Source organism: Dermacentor albipictus, chromosome 8 (assembly GCF_038994185.2).
Source record: "Dermacentor albipictus isolate Rhodes 1998 colony chromosome 8, USDA_Dalb.pri_finalv2, whole genome shotgun sequence".
In the NCBI taxonomy this organism is placed as follows: Eukaryota; Metazoa; Arthropoda; class Arachnida; order Ixodida; family Ixodidae; genus Dermacentor; species Dermacentor albipictus.
In genome coordinates, this window is record NC_091828.1 from 25244683 (window position 1) to 25265855 (window position 21173).

At 44.5% G+C, this 21173-nt stretch overlaps 1 long non-coding RNA gene across 1 annotated transcript; it reads left to right on the plus strand.

The window, feature by feature from the left end:
• The first annotated feature begins 5332 nt into the window (after positions 1 to 5332).
• On the plus strand, positions 5333 to 8810 carry LOC139048391 (uncharacterized). The gene is made up of 3 exons (XR_011507660.1): positions 5333 to 5364; positions 6314 to 6441; positions 8466 to 8810. It is a non-coding gene; the product is annotated as an uncharacterized lncRNA (long non-coding RNA).
• The last annotated feature ends 12363 nt before the right edge of the window (positions 8811 to 21173 follow it).

Here is a 21173-nt window from a genome sequence, read left to right on the forward strand (position 1 = left end):
TAAACTATCAAGTTAGCTCTCCTGCTTCTGTTCTCAAGGTCATCGATTTTTTGTTCCATTGTTTCTATTACGCGACTCATGCGGGAAATCTCGGTCTGACAAGATTGTAGGTTGCTTTCTAGAAGTGCTATAGCATCTAATTTGGTCTCTATATCTGCAAGACGTTCTTCCTTTATTTCTTTGATATCAGCAGCAATTTCCTTCAGTTGCTTAACGATGTCCTTTAGTTCAGGGCCGGGGTTCGTTTCGACGTCTCCTGATAACAGTAGCAACTTAAACAGAAATACAGCCACATCAAACAACCCGTGACATAGCTGCGGGCACGGCAGCACTACCAAAAAACGGTCGCTAGAGCTGAAGCATTTTCCAAAAGACCTTCTCACCTGCACAACGAAGATGAGAGGATTAGTGCACCGCATGCTAGTAGTGCCGCCGTGCCCACTGCCGATGTAGTGCCCGTGCGGGATATATATGGTCCACTCCTGTGGTGGCGCTCGTAGCGGCTTATGCGCCGAACAGTCTGCGCACGTTGCCGTCCCAAGGTGACTTGGCCGATGATAGTCTGATGACGTCAGCGTATGCCACACGTGGACGGGCGCTTCATTCACCGGTGGGGAGACAAAGGTTATCCCGGGATGCTGGATGCTGCTCTTGGCGCCATGAAAACACAGACCAAGGGCGAGCTGCACAACGAAGATGAGAGGATTAGTGCACCGCATGCTAGTAGTGCCGCCGTGCCCACTGAGGAGATGTTTATTTATTATGAGGAGATGTTTATTTTATTCTTTATAAATGCTCGTTGCGGGCTTTTTGTGCATTTATCCAACGTTGTGAAACCAGGTAAGCAGCAGTATAGTGCCCGTAGGAATATCTAGCGGACGACGTCAGCTGAAAAAAATTGAATTACAAGCAAATATTGTGGCGTTAACATGTAATAATGCGTCTAGAGGCGAAGCGAGCGACAGTGGTGAATAGGCGGCATTACAAGCAAAAGCAGTTTGTATTTACACGCAGGACGTAGAATATAACCGACTCATCCCCAATAATACCGTACATACCACGAAAGGATGCTATTTCCAAGCATTCCCCTCCTACCGGGCCTTATTTTCTGTACTTTAATGGCACGAATACGCGAGCTACAGCGCATTTCCAGAACTTGGCTAGAACCGATATGATATAGTGCGCTACGAATACACAGAGGCGGCCACAACACAGGCTCTGAGCCAGACCATGTTTTACGCTCGCAGAATTCCTTTAACTTGCACTGAAGACAAATGCGTGGGTGCCGTTCACAAGACGGAATTTGGAGTACTAGTTCCTGGCACTTGAGCTCCTTGACGTTATCTTTTGCGCGTTCTGCCGGCGCAAGCAACACACTCCCGTGTTATCACTCTTGACAGTTGCTCGTCGCGTTTTCGACAAGCGTGATTCCGAAAGGCGTAAATTGTTGCGGGGCCAAAATTGTCACAAACTTGTCGCAGTAAGATTCCGTACGCACCAAACTTTGTCACCACGCCTAGCTACTTTTCCCTGCATCACAACAGGCGCGGTGTGCATGCCTCACAACTTAAAAAAAAAGCACCGAAAATAAATTTCAACAAAGTTGAGCGTCAGAGAAAGCGCCAGGAACTTGTCTGGTCAGTGCATTAAAGTGCGAAACTGCGCACCCCGGCCGAGCAGCTTTTCGCTAACCGCGTCACAGCGCCAGGCGCGCTCACTGCGCTTGAAAAGTACCACAAAAACTAACGAAATTAGTTACAATAGTGTTGGAGGCCCGAGAAATCGCCGAAACTCGTCGCAGTAAGATTCAATATATACGAGAAACTGCGTCACAGCACCCTGTGCGACTAGCGTGCCCAAAAACTACCGAAATAAGTTAAAGTACTATTGGGGCTCATAGAAAGCGTCGCAAACACGTCCCAATACGATTCATTAATTCAACGTACCTGCGCCACGACGGCCGCGCGGCTTTTCGTTAACTGCGTCGAGTCTAGCCTACACACTAAACATTTTTGCACCATTATGGGTGTTAATAGGGGTGCTTTCGGCACTTACACCCATGCCCACACCCTTCTAGCACCATTTTCGGGCAAAGCACCCTATCACAAGGGTGGATACCCCACATAAGGTGTGACTTTGCTCAAAGAAGGGTGTTAAATCGATGCCTGAAGGGTGTTGAACGTATTGATGCATAAATCTGAGTAACGTGTACACGTCCACGCATTGAGCAATGTGTGTATGTATTGCATTTTTAATGCGAAAGCGTTTCATGGCCTTTCAGGTAGGAAAGGTGGCGTTCTCCGCAACAACAATCCATACGGGACCCTGCTCATGCCAATCGTGTCATTTCCCTTGAAAGCATTCAGAACCGCGCCGCCCGTTTTATTCTCTCAAATTATTCACTTCATTCTAGCGTCACGTCCATGAAAAGAACATTAGGTGAACCTGACCTTTGGTTACGTCGCAAATACTTTCGTCTCTGTCTTTTTCATAGAATATGCTAATTTAACTCTTCTCGTAAAGAAAATCTTTTCACCACACCAAGTTCTAGTCTCGCATCGACCATCAACACAAAATTGATGTGCCATTCTTCCTTTTTGCCAAGAACAGCCACTGAATGCAACCGCCTTCCCGCCTCCACAGCCTCAATTTGTGACACCACTAATTCAAGGTCGCCGTTCAAATTATCTTATGGTTTGATTCTCTATTTTTGCGCTGCATTGCAATTATTGCATATTTTCACCACGTCTTTCTGTTGTGCCTACTAGGCCTTGGATGTATATAATAAATAAATAAAATGTGAAGTCATCACCGTCTTGTATGACGTCAGTAGTGATACAGAAGGTAGTAAATACAACAACGTTAAGTATGAGCAATTATGAGTAAATAATGTGAAATAATGTGAATAAAGGTGGAATAAATTGCATTAAGGTTCGTACAAACTATAGCACGGTGGATTACGGGAGATTAAGGTAGAATTGTGAAGAACACGTGACAATGTATGACCTAACGTATCATGGGCACGTGACAATTGCAAGTGTAGATGCGTGAAGCGATTAAGTTTTCCCATTCCTAAGTGACTGTCGATATTTCTTCAAGGATTCTGATGTTACTGGCATGAAGGCCACTACAAAAATGTATCATCCAGAAAAAGAACGCCCTTTCACTTACAATTCCATTATCATCATTTTTCGTGCTCACAGGAATATTAACATGCAATTAAACACTTCTAGAAAAACTGCAGTAGCAGAGCGAAAACACGAGAGCAACTTGCGCAATTCTGCACTAATATTTCGGTGCCCTTAATAGCCCAACAAAAAGTGGTGAAATGGAAGGAGCTGTTTGGATACATTGCTGAACAAACAGGGACGTGCTGTTGGACGAGCCTCTGCTGTACAATGGCATCAACGTACAATTTGCATGGTGAATCCATAAAGAATACGTATAGAGGCGAAATCACGTTGGAAGTTCTCAAATCCGAATTTCCACGTACCTTGCCTAATTCATTCAGAGGTTTACTAAGCTACTGATCTGCTTTCTAAGTGCTTTCTAAGTCCTCAAATACAGCTTGTAAGGCTGAGCCTATATATTAAGGGCTGGTGTCGTCAAAGCTGTAATTTCTTATCCAGAGCATACGCACTTGCAAACGCAGTCTTCAGTCTCCTCATGAATGTTTACGCGTCGCTGTCGCACGACCAAGATGTGAGCGTCTTTATCGAGCCATGATATCGCTGAAACTACGCTGTGACCTCGCAAAGTTGCTTCGTTCGGACGCAGCGAATAATCTAATCGCACCAGTAGAAGAGCGCCGATCGTCTCACTCACGGTCCCGATTTGTGTACTGTACCATCAGTGATGCAGCACAGACTGCGCCCCCCACCCCAAAATAAAATGCCCGGCACGAAACGTAGTAGCAACTACCCGCCTCACCGCTCTAATTAGAGACCACAACGAAGCAGCAACAAACAGGCGGCCATGCGAGCAAGAAAACCTGTCATAATAAACGTTCAATTTGCGCGGCCGTCCCATGCCCAATGAAAAGCGACCGGAAGTGACGGCCGACGCTGTACCATCACTTCGGCGCGCGGCAGGACGGGAAGGCGGAAGCTGCGCCATCATGCTCGTTTTCGCGTGCGTTCGCGTCGCGCGCTGTGCGAAGTAATTTTAAACGTGTGATTAGTTTTGCACGCGGGGTAGAAAAAGATATGGCCCATGCTTTGTGTATTACTCGTGCCCCACTTCAAAGCAAAGCGTTCGTACGCACTGGAAGATGGATCCACGAAGGCTGAAACGAGAAGTTGCAACGTCCCCGGTCGGTAGTACTGGCATGATGGAAACTTTCAGGCAAGTGCCCGTTTATTTTGTATTTGTTTTGTTCGCTTTAGAAATATCTCACTGTGATCTCGTAGCATAATTCATAATTCGCTAATGTAAGAGCAAGAGCAGCTGCACTCCTACTAGGGCAAGTTAACTACCTCGATCGCGTCCCGTGTGACTAATGTTTGTCAAATCTACATCGGGCGTGGTGCGCCTGCATAGTTACGCTTTGTTTCTCAGCGCTTGAACGTTCATTGATGTGATTCTCTTTTGCGTTCAGCGCGGCTGCTTGTAATACGGTCGTTCGCACTTCAGTTAAATGTGGTCGACCACTTTTGCGTCGCGTAGAAAAAGGACTGGCTTAGCCACCTTTCGAAGGAACCGGCGCGGTATTGGTTCTCCCTGATGCGGTCGCGTGCTGCTGTTGCTGCTTGCCGGACGCCTTCAGCATTTTTTCGGCTCGCTTTGTCTGTGCGTGTGCGCGTGCTCGCGCTCGGCTAGATTTGTGTGTGCGTGCGTGCACTCAGCTCAGCTCGCTTTGTGTGCGTGCGTGCGCTCGGCTCGCTGTGTGTGTGTGTGTGTGTGTGTGTGTGTGTGTGTGTGTGTGTGCGCGCGCGTGCGTGCGCGCGTGCGTGCGTGCGTGCGTGCGCGCGTTCAGTACATGCCGGTTTGTATGGGCCGGCGTGTTTGTGCGTGTCTAGTGCGTACGTGTTTTGTGAGTGTGTTGTCTGTGGGTCGCTGTGTGTGAGAGCACGTGTTAGCGTGTCTGCCTGCATGCATGTATGTGTGCTTGTTTGTGTTCATCAATGTGCGCGTGCGCGCTTTTGTGTCTGCGCTTTGAGAGCGCGTATACTTGTGTGTGCGTGTGGGTGCGTTTTGTGTGCGTGCGTATGTATTGCATGAGGCCGGTAGAGTTTTACTCGCAATAAAACTTCCGATTTGATGCAGCGAGTGTTCCCGCCTGAAAGCCGAGTTTGGTTTCAAGCTACCCTGGACAACTGCTGTATGAGGCGCCGTTTCTGGGGAGGACCAATGGGAAGGCGCCAAGTATACGCTTCGTCCTTTTTCCTCCCATGCCCTGATAAATCGATATCCTTGTTTTTTATTGTGAAAGGAACGTTACATCCAGAGCATAAATAAATGATTAAGAAATCTGGTAGTGTGTTTCGCCATTACAACAATTCCGATGTTAAAGACGTGGATTTCCCATTAGCCCACATTTCTTTTGATGCAGACAACCGCTGAAATTGTTAGCGGCAGGTTATTCGAGACGTTCTACGTATATAGCAATTGTCTTCAGGAGCTTTAATGAATTTTGAAAATTTGCAGTGTTGTGCTTTAGAGCTATCATATACAAGGTTTAGGTCTCCGGGTAATTTGCATGCCCTTCGAGAGCTGTCGCCTATAGCCCTATTGAAATTCGTAACTACAGTTTGGAGCACTGGCGAAGCTAGAAGGCTTGTCCTGGCTCTCGAGAAAGTGTTTAGGCTGGAGGTGTAGGTTGAGGAGTTTGGGATTGGTAACGCAACGGATTTTTCATGCCTTAGCAGTAGGAGTGACACAGGATAAAAATATGTATGTGTGTCAAGCACAGGGAGCTGCTCATGTGGTAGAAGCAAGTGTGTGCGTGTGTGTGTGCGCGCCCATGCATGCGTGCGTGTGTGTGAATTCTCTCCTCAAAAGGGAGTATGTGTGTAGTGATCTATTTCATTGCTAGTCTGTTGCCAAGAAAACACAATAATCAATTTAACTTGAAATAATAAACTTCAAAGCATACTGGCGTACTCGCGGCAGCAACATACAAGCATGCAGCTGTGTGACACTCTTAATGCATGACTGCAACATCTGGAAGGAGGCTTGCTTCTTCAGTAAGCAGCACAAAGTCCATATTCTTGGCTTTTCTCGTGCAAACCAAAACGAGGCTCATTGCCAATGACCTTGTCTTTTGCTCTAATAGCATTTGTTTATCTTGTACTTAGAGCGTCGTTTCTCGCAGGTCATGCAGATGGTAGCAGCAATTTCACAATGCCCAGCCTTGGCGCCCCCCATCAAGAGCAAGCCACTTGCGTTCGCCTTCAGACAGATGGTTAATGTCTTCTTGAAAGCGGTTGAGAAGACAACATTGTAAGTAGATATAGTTGTGTAGGTAATATAATAAGTCAAGTTATAATTTAAAACTCAGGCTCCTTGGCCGCCTAAGCTTGATATGATGTGGTTGTAAATATTGCCGATGGTACAGTGCATACTGCAGCTATGACTGCTGATCCAAAGTATACATTTGCATTTTCTTGATGGTCTTTCATAATGAGGATTTTCTTTGTGCAAGAATATTCACAGAATGCCGGGGCATTGTAGCATCATATTCTTTATTGTGCATTCACTGCTAATTTCGTATGACCTTCCTGTTACCAATTTATTTGCAGGAAAGGAATATTTGTTTACTCTCTGCAATGAGCTTGTTATTTGCTCATTGCATTACACTCTTCTACCTTTAATTTATTCCCATATAATTATCAAAACCTTAAAATTTCAGCTGTTTTTATTTTGAATACAATATCAAAATCAAAATGCACCGGATTGCAATCTAGACTGCAAGGGATTTGAAGAAAAAACAAGAAACCAGGACCTCTCGGGAGCGTTAAAAACACGTTTCCGCAGGTAATGTGCCTAATTGTACTGAGCTAGCTGCTCACGAAAATTGCAAGCATATTTCATTTCACATAGTTTTGCAGGATATAGCAGGCCTATCATAGTCTCTGAGCACAACCTTACCTCATTTGCATCATGAAAATGTGTCATGCTTAATTTGGGACAAGTTTTGAAAAATGAATGTATCATAATTTTGAAACTACACGAAGTATTGGTTGAGGCTAGACAGTTTTCAAACAACTTGACCATGTTGAACTTAGCCATTACAGGACCGAAAAAAAACATGCACAGGAGCACTCATTCAATGAAATGTGATGCTTGTGGTTATTTTCCACATGCAAAATGTACTTTTAAGCGAGAGAGGGCAGGTAGCCAATTTACAACTATTGTGACTCATGCGGGTAGTAGCAACACAGGATGAGAAATGGTTGTGTCTCTGAGGTTCATTGAATATGTGAAAACTCATATACAGTACCCCCCCTATGAGGGGTAACCGTGCAATATGTTTTGGGCAAGAAAGACGATTGTTCTAGGAGACAAGAAATTTCAGGCTCTAGTTGAGAGGCTACAGAAAGAAGGACCACGTAAATAGCCACAGATTAACATAAACTGCATCGGAGTGGCATCACAGTTTAGAGCATGAAGTGGGAGCAGGAGGAAGGATCATAAGTTTAAATAAGAGAATACTACTTGTCAGTGCATTGCCAAGCTAACCCATTGAAACAAGGGGGCGTGCTCTAAAAAAATAGTTGACAACACATGCTAAATTTTCGAGGAAAGTATGCCAAAATGCCCATTCTTACTGAATTAGTAAATAAGAAATACACGATAAATTTTAGGATGCAGAAAGTGTCTAATAAACTGCATTGGAGAGTTGGATATTGTTGGGCTGGATGCATGTATTGCAGGGCAAATGAGAATGCCAGCGGGGATTTTGTGTGCACTCTCTGTAAAACAGTTCTCTTTGTCTCCTAGTGTAATAATGTTGTGTAAAAACAGTCATTTTTTAATGCCTTGTGCATTTCACTCTTAATGTGCCATATCCCGTAAGCTTCTCACCTGCAGTACTTATACAGTGTAATGCAGATATATTGCACATTTCATAATGTCAATTTTGTATTAAGGTCACATACACACTCTTGGACAAATGTCTGTTGTTGAGAGATGTCATTGGTAGTCTTTAAACTTTATTCACTCTTATTTTCTATGGTGAAAAGGCTACCGTAAATTTATGTTTTTGCTGCTGTATGTGCCTTGTGTTCACAATGACATAGTGGTATAGCATTGACAGTAACATGCAATTCCTTTATTTGCAAAATAGAAACTTCTCCTACCTTTCACTTGTCTTGCCCAGTTGCCTGAGTGGTGCATTCTGCCCAGTCACATTAATTAAGTTTGTTACTTTGAGGAGCTTGTTGCTTTATCAAATTTTCCACAAAGTTCATGTGTAATTGCATGGACTGAATTCTCATGATGTTCTTCTTATTTTGCTAATGCAGGATGCAAGATTCCAGCAATGCCATGCGCTGCATTTATTGGTCAAGATGCTCAGAGAATGGAGTCCCTGCACCTCGTGGTTAACCGTGAACATTTCTTTTTCTTTTGGAAAGCTAAAGGCCATTTGCTGCATCACTTGCATTTTTGCAGCTCAGATGTGTACTATATTTTTCTAATTTTGAATCAATATTGGCTGTTCAGTATAAAAAATGACGTACAGCGTGAAGGACAAGGACTGCGAGAGACACTCCACTGACTTTCAACAATATTTTATTGCGTTGCCACATCGTGTTTGTATACACAGAGGGGTCATGCGCAGAAAATGAAAGCCAGTCACAAGGGGTGTTCTAACAGCAAGTCATTGTAAAAAGAACATGGTCACTTGAAAAAAAAACACAATTTCTATCTGTTTAGATACAAAATTTCACTAGGGGTCAGCATGATAGAGGGGGCACTAACGCACACACTACCCAGTTTTCTGGTGAAATCAGCTTCAATAATTTACCGGGTGAGCCGTGTCTCGCTAAAACTTCCGTATCTTAAGGAGGGGCATGCAGCCGCAGTCCCGGCAATGAATGCCGAAGTAGCCTTGAACAGTGTTATTGACGTTGTTATAGTGCTCTCTTAAACGATCATTTAGGCGCCTGCCTATCTGTCCAATATATTTACTGCCTCAAAATGGGAATTTGGGAAACCACATTCTTTGCACACATCGCAAAACGTTTTCTGTGCCCGGCAGAGCAACAACTCTGACGTGATTTAGGCGCGTTTACACACTTGCAGAGCCTTGCCAGCTTTTCCGGGTCTGAGAAAAGGACTGATTTCTGCAGGTTCCCTAATCTTTTTTAGCCTATGGGAGACATCATGAACATACGGTAGCACTGCAAACCTGTGTCTTTCAACCGGCTGGTTCCTTGACCGAGCGCGCTCATCATGTTTTGTGCACTTCAGAAGCTGTTCCGCTATGGCTGAAATTAAGGCCAAAGGGTAGCCAACCGAAGAAAGGCAATCAGCCTGTGCAGCAACGCTATGTTGCATCTCGTGTGAACAAGATTTATTGGGGCTGTTAAAGAGGCAAAACTTTACAATATCTCATTTGACTTTGTTAGACAGACAGGCAGGCGCCTAAACAATCATTTAGGAGAGCACGATAACGTCCATAACACTGTTCAAGGCCACTTCGGCATCCATTGCTGGGACTGCGGCTGCGTGCCCCTCTTTGAAGGTACGGAAGCTTTAGCGAGACACAGGTCATCCGGGAAACTATAGACGCAGATTTCACTAGAAAACTGGTTGGTGTGTGCGTTAGTGACCCCTCTATCGTGCTGACCCCTAGTGAAGTCTTGTATCTCAACAGATAGAAATTCTAATGTTTATTTTTTTCAAAGGACGATGTTCTTAGTACAGTCACTTGCTGTTAGACACCCCTTGTGACTCATATTCTGCGCATGCCCGCTTTTGTACAGATACACATGATGTGGCAACGTAATTAAATATTGTTGGAAGTCATCGCAGTCTGTCATCTCTCGCAGTTCTTGTCATTCAAGCTGTACGTAATTTTATCTCATCAATTGCAAACTATCCCAAGAAACTACCCTTGTTCAGTATAATTATAATGTTTGATACGACCATTTGCTGGCAAATGTTAACAGTGTGATATTTAACTTGAACTTTTGCATGACTGCCTATGCCGGTGTTCTTTTAGTAACCAGAGTATCGCTAATTTATTAAACCATATTTGCTAATTTGCATGCTCACATGCTATAGCATGCCTCAATCTTGAATTACTGCATCTAAGTGCAAATAATTTAGAAATTTACTATGTATCTTAAAACACTGTCCACATTTTGTGCTCAGCAAAATCGTTTAATCAACAGTGGTTTGTTTTTATCAGCCCTCCTACTGCATTTTGCACCCAGGCACTAGTAGATGTGGAATGCACACTCTTTTGATTTATAGTAAGAAAAGAACCTATTTTCAAACTACATATTGTATATGTACCAGTGCCTTAGAGTTACAAAACAAAAATTTATAGAAACTGGTATTGTAGTTAGAAAAACCACTACACAGCACCTTTAGCCCAGAGAACTCTCGTTTCTCAAAAGAGGACAAACTATGTAGGCACTAAAAAATTCTACGTATTTTTTGTGCTCAAGTAATCTTGTTGGAAATAGAAAATTAGCAATAAGGCTCCTGGCATAAACCTCACATAAAGCATATCTATGCTTGGAAAGTATTGTTTCAGTCTGAAAAATGGTGGCCAGTTAAGCTTTACTTGACTTTCCAAACTTTTCATAATGCTTTGCGATTACATTTGTGTATAAAATAACAGGTGTCTTTCTTGTGCGTTTGCTCCGCATTTCAATTGCTTCCCTAATTCACCTTTGCAATATGCATTTTTTAAGGCATCAAAACTTGAATTTTCGTTCACCGGAGCCTAATACTAAAAATTTATTCCTTTATGTGTCCCAAAACACTGCGAATCAACCCAGGCTCTTTCAGTGCCGCTATACATAGTTTCTTCTCTAATAACAGATTTAATCAATACATATATTTTAGGTACCTTTGTGGGGAATATACATGTTCTTGTACTTACCGATGTGTTTGGTGATTGTGCATGTTTGTATTTCATGTGATTTATGTATATGTTGTACTCTGTATTGCAGCATGCAATAAATATGTTTGCGTTTTCTTGAAAATGCAGCATATATCTTACCAGTCTGTGTTGCATGTTATTTGGATATGAAAATCGTGATAACCTTGGTGTTGATATACATGCTCAAAAGTATCAAGTTTGCTAGGTTGTATTTGTGCAGCGAAGACAGGTTTTCCTATATACACCATGAATTACTAATATGTAATGTGATCCACACATATAGGTGTTGTGTATGCCCATCGAAGCTTCAAGGCCGGCTGTTCGACAGTGCGTTAGGTAGCCGAACTTGAACCTTCTGGCACACGCAATAGTTGCGCGTGGATCGCTGTACATAGTAGTAATTGAAGGCGTGTACTGCCGAATCTGCCTTCCATACGCGCTAGAAATAAAAGGATGTACACCTTTCCAACACCCACACAGATGGGTGTTAATTTGGACAAGCACCCTTACACCCTAAATTTATTTTGCTGGACACCCTTCCTTTAGGGTGCTATAGTGGCACCCCAACTGTAGGGTGTAGGCAACAGCACCCTTAGGGTGTTCGTCTGGCGACAAACTGATTTACACCCTTAAGGGTGTTAAAATGTTTAGTCTGTAGATGCCGTGCCATGAGCCTAATTGCTTGAAATGTGTCGCAAACTGTCGAACAAAATTTCCCACCTTGCCATAGTACAATAGCGCAGCGGTGTCATGTCCATGTTCAGAAGGAACGCAAGAATTCGTCTGGAGCCCACCAAACCAGGCTAAATCCAAAATAGAAAAACAGGCAGACGGGTGAACGAACAGGCCAACGCTCAACTGCGCCGCCGATCGCTCTCGCTTCGGCGGTGTGTCTGACGAATCACGCCCGCATCTGGCTTGGCCGGCTCGGCATTCACCGATTCGCCTGTCGCTAGGCAACGGAAGTAAGCAGGAACGCTTAATTTAATTTATACGAAGATATTTTTACTTTTCCTGGGAAAGAATAAAAAAATAAACGATTTGCGTTAATCTCATTTCACAGTCTTTCTTTTTTCGATGCTCGCGGCACCAAACAGTCGTCGTTAATACTATAGCATGACGTATTTCCTGTTTTCAATTCAGCTGAGTGTCTGCTCTTGTTATATTCATTTCTATATGACGCAACTGAGATACCACGCCTCCCTAGCAAAAATGACCAGTAGAAAAACCAACAGCCTATGGGATTATTGAACATATTGGTCTATAGGTATTGTATAAGCCTATTAGTGGCTTACTGGTATATACTTGTGCTCTATTGGCCTATTAGTAATGTACTTGTCTATTGGCACTTTATTGGCCTAATAGTAGTGTATTTGTCTATTGGCATTCTATTGGCCTATAAGTAGTGTATTTGTCTATTGGCACTCTATTAGCCTATTAGTAATGTATTTGTCTATTGCTAGTGTTGCCTACTAGTCTAAGCTCATTGTTTATGTATGAAAACAATAGTGCTATAGAGCAGTGAGGAATGCAATGTGGCAACCAGTCTATAAAAAGAACAAATTTCATTTCAAAGTAGGCATGTATAATATTCACAAACAATATTTACAAAATTACTTCTTCATCAGATTCGCAATCTTTCCAGCAACAAGCTTTCCGAGCATGTTGTGCCTCCTTGTATGTCATCTTCAATGCTGCACCGATTTTCAAGGTAGTGCCTGAAAAAAACTAAAATGGGAAAGGTCAGCAAGTCAGAACCAAGATTTAGAAGTACTACTGATAGGACAAGTATACATGGCATATTAACATGAAAAAAAATGTGCTGATCCCAGGCACCGTGGAAACATTAAGCGAAATTTGATGAGCCAGCAGTCATAAAGTGAATTCAGTGACGAATGTATCTTGCAGTCACGCTTAGTCACAGCAGCACACCTTGCAGACATTTGTGGCGAAACACAACAGTGTTATCACCAAATGGATAACAGCATCTATACCTTCATACATCAGAAAGAAAGCTCCACCAAACAGCCTTCCTACTGGAGCCAGTCTTGTCACAAACACAAACACGCTTGAGGAAATCGTGAATGCACAAAGCTCCAACCTCAAGACACAAGAGTGGGGTGCCCAGCAAGCCCGAGAGGCGGCGACGAGGCAAGGCCTCGAAGTCCCCTCATGGGAGACCTGAGCCCGGGTCGTCAAATTCGCCGCATTCAAATAAAGTTGTTTCCATCCATCCACACACTTGAATGGGATTCAGAAAAATGGTTGTGAATTATGGCATGGCTTTATGGGATGAAGCTTCATAGGGTTTTTTGGGCACTTGCTCCACTACCACCTACCACAGTGCAACGTTTAAATTTCAAAAGTTAATTGTATGCATTATGGCATATATGCCATGTGATTCAAAGGGCTAAATTGCAAAAGGGAAATGAGGGGTAAGGTTGCTATACTGCAGTTCTTTGTGCATCTATGGCCTAATGAGCAATGCATCTGATGCTGCACTGGAATACCGATGTTCAAATCTCACCACAAGACCCATAATTTTTTAACTGACTGAAAGCTTTTGCCGAGTGACTAAATCAATAAATTGTCCAATTTATACAACCACGCCAAACTTTGGGAGGCAGGCAAAGAAAGCTTTGAATTGAAAAAGTATCGTTAAAAAGTGGCGCATATCTCGAACACACAAGCCCTGAGCAGCTACAATCGGAATACTGCATTGAGAAAATTGCAAAGGGACATGTCGCATACTTTTGAAAAAAACAGGCTTATGGCTGAGGGGTGCATAAAAAAATAAACATGCTTTCTTCAGGGCCAATCAGGGAACATGACTGGACTAACGCATACCTTTCAGCGCATCACACTTGATTGCATCCAGAGCTGGTTTACCTTCACCTTTAGCGCGATTCGATGCAGCACCCGTGACACTTTTACCCATAAGGCCTGGAGTTGAAAAAAATCTGAACGCAGGCCTCGCGGACAAAAATGCCATCTTTCGGGAGCTGCATAAAATCGTCATAAGCTGCTTTTGGCACACACACACCACCAGACCCGAACAGCACCTGAAATAAAGCAAAAAAACTAACAGTTTCAGCAATGAGCAGTTTTGTTATGAGTAGTTAGTTAACAGGCAGGTCAATAGCGCTCTGCAATTCAAGAAACTGTGGCGGTATTGTAACTACTCTTGCACTGACATGCTATGATCACACCCATAACTTGAGCTGGGTGAGCTTAATACAATCTTCAGGAACAAAAACACACTCTTCCTTGATGACTAATCTAGCTTTGTCAATGCTGTTATAGAAAGGTGTGCTGTACCCAGAGATGAAAAAAGAACTTAGCATAGACAGTGAGTTGCCATTTGCCAAGAAAACAAGGCTGGGTGCACAGACCAGATCTAGATAGCAAGAAGAAAGCCACATGCACATGCTGAAATGTTAGACCAGACTGTAATGCCCGTGAAATATATAGGAGGCATTGTGCGCACATTGTCTCCCACCACCGGAATTGGTAGTATGGTGGCAAGTGGCTGTATGGCAGTTGAGATTTCTTCATCCCTGGTGCAGCTGGTGGGCAAGTTTGTATGCACTGTAGGTGTAGCACAAGTGACCTGCGGCACCTCATTTGCTTGTACTGGATACAAGCCAGGCCCTGCAGCAACTTCTTGCTGTTTCTGTGTTACTGGTGCAGCCAGTAACACAGAAACAGCAAGTAGAATCCTGTGCCACAGATGGGATGCGGCTTTTTGTGTGAGTTAAGAAACACGTAATGATGTTGCTATTTTCTTAAAATACACTTCTATTTTGCTATCTTGGAAGCGGCATACATACATGCAAACCATATAAATGTGGATTAAATATAGGCAAACATGATGAAAAACTGATGTCTACAGTGCTATGGGGCTCTTGCATTGCCCAGGGGGCGCTGCGAAAAAGGTGCTAAAAAGCGCCCTCTGTCCTAAAATGGGTCGTACCAAGCTCGGTCGTCTGCTTCGGAAAGCACGTTTACAATATGGACCCGCCACTTTCGTTTGTGTTGTATCACGGCATGCAGCGAATATCCGGTGCCGAAGATTTTTTTCAGGGGTGGCACGCTGCGTAAAGGCAAGAAATTATGCAGTGCCGAATACCTGTATGCCGTTCAAGAATTAAGCGGCGAAGTTTTAGCGCGGTGTCAATCGCAAGTGAAGCGAGTCGCGTACGAAGTGGAACTTCAGGTTAGGTTTGCACGCTGCTAGATTCAGGCGCACAAACGCGAGAAAATGCTTGCTATAAATGAATCCACAGCAGCAATAAGCAGACATCATGTGTACGGAACTGCTCGAGCACACGATCGTACGCGCCGCGAAGCGGTCTTTCGACATGCCGTGAAACGGCGGGCCTCCTGCAATCTTTGTTGACTGCATGCCGCTAAACAAGTAGTTATGCCTGCGTTGTCGTAGCGGCCATCTGTCCCTTTTAGTAACTGGTAATAACTGATGCAATGCACATATGAGCTCGCACGTACGTGCGAATCGCGCTGCAGCGCGAGCTCGTGCGCTGCTCGCTTGACGTAGCTTTTAATGACAGCGCTCGAACATCGATCTGCTGTAATCAATACTACCTTGCTGCGCTGCCTCAACATGCTGACTTGAGGTCAAGTATGAGCACATTTAACTCTCTAACCTGTGCTGCTCGTAGTGGGGTAGTGAATTGTCACCGAATCAGCCCGGCCATTTGTGGTCATTTGCACACACCTGGTCACTTAACCACTTCGCATCGGTCGAATTGTTCAATTTCGCTGTGGCCGGGTCTCGAATCGTGAATTACCAGCCATGCCTGCTGCTATGTCGGTGTGCTGTCGGGACTGTAGGTGCAAAAGACCGAAATTTAGAACCCAGATAATTAAGCAAGCTTCAAGACAGGCGAAGTAGTCAGCATGTGGCGCGAAGTTACGCTTACTCAGCGCGACGAACTGCAGCTATGCAGCGCGCCCGACGCTCAGATTCGTGAGGCCTTGAAGGAAAACGGTAAAATCTGATGTTGGGATTCAGGCCTTCTTGTTCATGGCAGCCCACGACGCAGAAGTAATGACGGTGACGCCTTCTCGAGGCTGGGCTAGGTCTCTCCGGATCGGCGTCACCGATTCCTTCTGCTCCCAGCATTACATCCCATGGCACACGGAGAGCCCGTTTTCGTTAAACTATTGCTGCGGCGAGCTCGCAGCGTGGTCGGCATGGTCTGTGGGAAGTGACGAGCCTTTTCGCACTCGCAACAAGGCAGAAAAAAGTGCGAATCGACGTAAAACTCGGCCTAAAAACGTGCTTCGCCACAGCCAGGGCTCAATACGACCCAAGCTGGTACGACCCAGATGTCGTTTCCCGCGCCGCCAACAGGCGCCGCTACTATACCTCAAACTCCAGCGCAAGACGCCCATACCAATTAGGTGTGCATGCAAACACTAAAACAGTAACTCCAAACCTGATTCAAAAATTTTACTTCATAATGCTTTCTCGAGCATTTACAGTCTGCTGTGCAGCTTTTTGTTCTCATTCTTCAGCTTTCCATTTTCTGCCCTCACTGATCTGCTTTCACTTGTGAGACGTGTCACTTCTTCCTGAAAATCGGGCACTTCATTCTCTGCAAGGAGCGCGTTGAGGTGACCGTTTCGGAAGGCATCCTCCGATTTTCTACCAGGGCACCTTTTTGCTGCCTTCTTGAATACCTGTTATAGTGAGCAGTGGGCGTGCACACATAAATTAGGCATACTTGTAAAGCCCAACAAAAGTTTCCAATGAAATTTGTTGAATATGCAAAGCAGTAGCACTGAGGTTTGCAGGTTAGGCATACATGAATCAGCTCCACGTGCGTTGTGAGCGATTCCTTTCACCAAACAATGAAATTCAGCTATGCCACCAATAAACGTGAACAATTACCCTATGTAAATTGCTAAGCTTGCGGCCTTTTCCCTACAGTTTCTTAAAAGTTAGAGCTATGTCATTGAGGAAGAGAGAGAATTACCAAAAATAAAGATATTTTGTTTTCCACACAACAGTGTAATACCAGTATTTTCCTACTGTGCTGTCAAACAGGCTGCATGTTGCATGTTGAGCTCTGTACTGTTCGATATCTGTAGCAGCTAGGCACGTGCAGCGCTACAAAAGGCAAAGCAAAACTTACGCGGCCAGACCTAAGAGGGTAACTTTATTACCTCGTCCAATGAATCCGCACTGGACCTTGACATCTCACTGTCCTCACTGTCCGACGGGCGTGGAGGAAGCGGGACCCGCCTTCTCGGTTGATGAGCAGCCTATTTTGTCTCTGCGCAAAATCAGAGCACAGCAAAATCAAACGCAGCCTAAATATAAGCAAATAATATAGAACAACAAATATATGCGTTAGCATATTAGAATTTAACTTACCAAACAACCGCAGGATCTGCGCTTGGAAAAAGCCACTTCGAAGGTCGTCCTTCCAGTGCACTTTGTACCACCTGTTGCTTTGGTAGTCTGAAATGCTTTGAGGGCTAAATTTTTTTATATCTCCAATGCTAACGACTTCTCGCGCATCGTCGCCGCAAAATCTGACTGACGCTACATTGCAGCACAAGCACAAGCGACGAATACTCGCAAAGACTAGAGCTATGGATGCAAGACAACGCTACGCCATACACCGATACCGTCCAAGACCACATGACCACGTTGTGTCAATGCGGCACGAACGTTGGCTAGAAATGGCTGTCGTCGGCTGGCATTTTCCTTTGCCCGTGGCTTTAAATATGAGAAAACAAGCAATATACGTTTTTTTACTTAGCTACATTTTTATTTCCTACTTTGTTTGCTAATCTTAAAACCGTTTTAGCATTAGATGCATGAAGTCAGTATTGTGAGAAAGGAAAATGATGTAAAACATACAGCGTCACCACGCAATCACTCATAGTAAATTTTCGCTTGCCCCTACACGTGTTTAGATTCTGTGTATGAGTGCTCTGTGATTCTCTACCGTAATTGCCGTAATTTTGCGTCTGTTATAATGGGTTCCCGTAGTAGTGGTCACGTTTTACGAGAGTCTTTGCTTGGTGACGATCTCCGTGGCATTCCTCGCCTTCTGAACGTGCGTTTTTCTGCGAGCGATGGAAAATCAGGGCGTCACCGGTAGCAGTGAACGTGAACCTGCAATACTACAGGAACCGCAAGTGCTATTTGGAGCCTGGAGCAAATTTCAATGTTCCACAAAGCTCTCTTTTTTATCAGCGTGTGCAGGGAAGCTCTAATCCCGGTACTAATTTGAGCTGCGAGCGGTCTCCGACAGTGGAGCCAGCGAACTCACTTGTCAACTCTCCAACTCACTTGGACGACAGCGTGCAGCCAGACTACAATTGTTTGCCGGCTTAAGTGGACGACGTCACCGAAAACACAAGAAATGACGATCGCAGCCAGAGATCACCGCAGCCGTCGATGACCGCTCAAGCAAATAACTGACAGGGTCTGCACATGTGGATGCGGGCAATGAAAGCAGCTGCGCTGACACGGCGGACGGCGAGGACGGCTTCATGAAATTGTTCTCAGGTGAACGTCTGCCAAAGTGTGACCTGAGTGTTGCTGATGCAATGGTGATATTGATGGCGTACTCAACGTCTGCAGGGCTCAACTGGAGCGACATGGAAAAGCTAGTACATGTGATGAACCTTTTGCTGGGAGCCGAGGTGCTGCCTTCATCTCAATATTTGTTGAGAAAGGCGTGGAAGAATTGGCAGAGGCAATTAGTGAAGTGCTACTGCTTTTGTATGACCTCCAGTACGCCTGCTGCCAATGCTGAAGGACACAGTTTTGTTTGTTCAAACTACAATGCCCGGAATTCGGCGCACAATTTTTATGCAGTTATGAGTTCGCAGAAACAAATTCACGTTTTACTTTCGAGTAAGGTGGTTGCCGCGGCACTTCTCGACTCACTTTAGAAGAATAATCGGCATGAGGTTTCACACAAAAGTACAGTGCTCACTGACATCACACATGGAGCACAGTATTGTAAACATATGGAGGGAAGTGAGTTAGGCGACATCACTCTCACATTCAATACTGATGGTGCCAGAGTGTTTAACTGGGACAAACTTTCTTCTGGCCTATTCAGTGTGTGATCAATGAGTTGCCGGTACCATTGCGATGGACCAATGTTCTGCTTGGAGGCCCCTGGTTCGGCAAGGTGCACCCAGAAATGGCAAAGTTACTGGACGTGTTTGTCAAGGATGTCCTTGAGATGAGTACAGTGAAGTGGAAAATTGATGACAGGGAACTTGAATCAAGTGTCAAGGTAGTGTGCTCCTGCGTAGATGCACCTGCACGTGCAACAGTCCTCAATGCTAAACAATTCAACGGCTACTTTGGATACAGCTTCTGTCTCCACAAAGGGACAAAGTGCAAAAGCGACAGCGTGGCAGTTTCGGCGAGATGGTATGTCATGACTGTTTTAGGCTTGTAGCGCAGCTCGGAAGAGCAAAAAAGGAAGGAGGTAGGGGTAATCAAAGGGAACGGAAAACAGAGTGAGCGCTCACTCTGTTTTCCCTTCCCTTTGATTACCCCTACCTCCTTCCTTTTTTGCTCTTCCGAGCTGCGCTACAAGCCTAAAACAGTCATGCAAAAGCGAGTTTGGCTCTAAGTTTACTTTATGTCACGGTGCCATATGCTAATATATGTTACAATAACTCTTTTCATTTGTAGCTCTTATTTAAGTAGTGATAAAGGTATTTTGTTGCATTGCAAATATTTTGACTGATGCAAACATTTGAATATTGCAGGATCTGTCAAGTGCCCTGTTTTGAGCAGCAAAGAAGTGCCTGTCGCACGTACCACTAGCCAAGTGAAGGAGGATACGCAGTTAGCACTTCCTACTGGTGACCCATCTCGTGGGGTAAAGGGATACACACCACTTGTCCAGCTGCCAAAGTTTGACTTGGTGTGGGGTGTGCGCCCTGACTATATGCATTGTGTTTTGGAGGGGGTGGCGAAACAGCTGGCAGAGATTTGGTTCAGTGCCGTGCATTCACCAACATACATAGGAATGCCGTCCAAACGCCAGAATGTGATATCACGACTAGTCAGTTTAAAACCACCCCAATGTTTTACTAGATTGCCGCGAACACTTGATGATCGGAGCATATGGAAAACCAGTGAGTGGAAATAGTGGCTGCTGTTTTATGCTGCGCCATGCCTTGACGGCATCTTGCCAACTGAGTACCATGACCACTTCTGCCTACTGGTAAATGGAATTTTCCTCCTCCTGAAAGATCAAACAACACGAAATGACCTGAAGGTGGCTATGGACAACCTGGCCCGATTTGTGTACCAGGTGAAGCAGCTCTATGGGCAGGAAGTCATGACATTTAATGTCCACCAACTGCTGCACCTTCCACAAAGTGTGCAGCAGCTGGGACCATTATGATCACATCCCACATTTATCTTTGAGTCTGAAAATGGTTCACTTCTTAACCTAGCCAGTGATGCAAATTGAGTGCCCCTACGAGTCTTGGAGCACTTCACAATGAGCTTGCAGCTCCGTCAACTTTTGCAGACAATGAGTCTGGCGACAAAAGTGAAGGAATTGTGTGAAAAGATGACTACTAACAATGCAGTAGAGGGCCCACTAGACAAACCACTTGGTAAGGGATGTCTTTCCTCAGTTGGACTTCATGAGGCAACTTTATTTGTCAGTAAGCTTGAGCCGTACCCAAAAAATGTGGTTCAGTACGAAAAAGTCTCAGTGAGAGGACAGACTTACCACGTGCAGAGCTATCAGCGGACAAAGAGAACATGCAACTCTTACTTCAAGTCGATGGGTGGCCTGTATTATGTACTTGATAGAGGGTTCATGTTGGAAGATGGCATGTGTTATTTGGCATGTGAAAGATTGAAGTGTCACGTGCCCAAGAAGGTATCACACTTGTACATTAGAACGGGAGTTGAAGAGACTGTGCTTTTGCATACTAGCGAAGTGGACAAGATATGTGTGGGGATGAGTGTGGGAAGTACCCTCTATATTGCAGACCTTACGAATTTACATGAACGTGACTGAGTGAATGTCACAAAGGTGAATATACTGGTGGTGTTGTTTTGTAGTTTTGCAGGGCAGATGGTAGATGA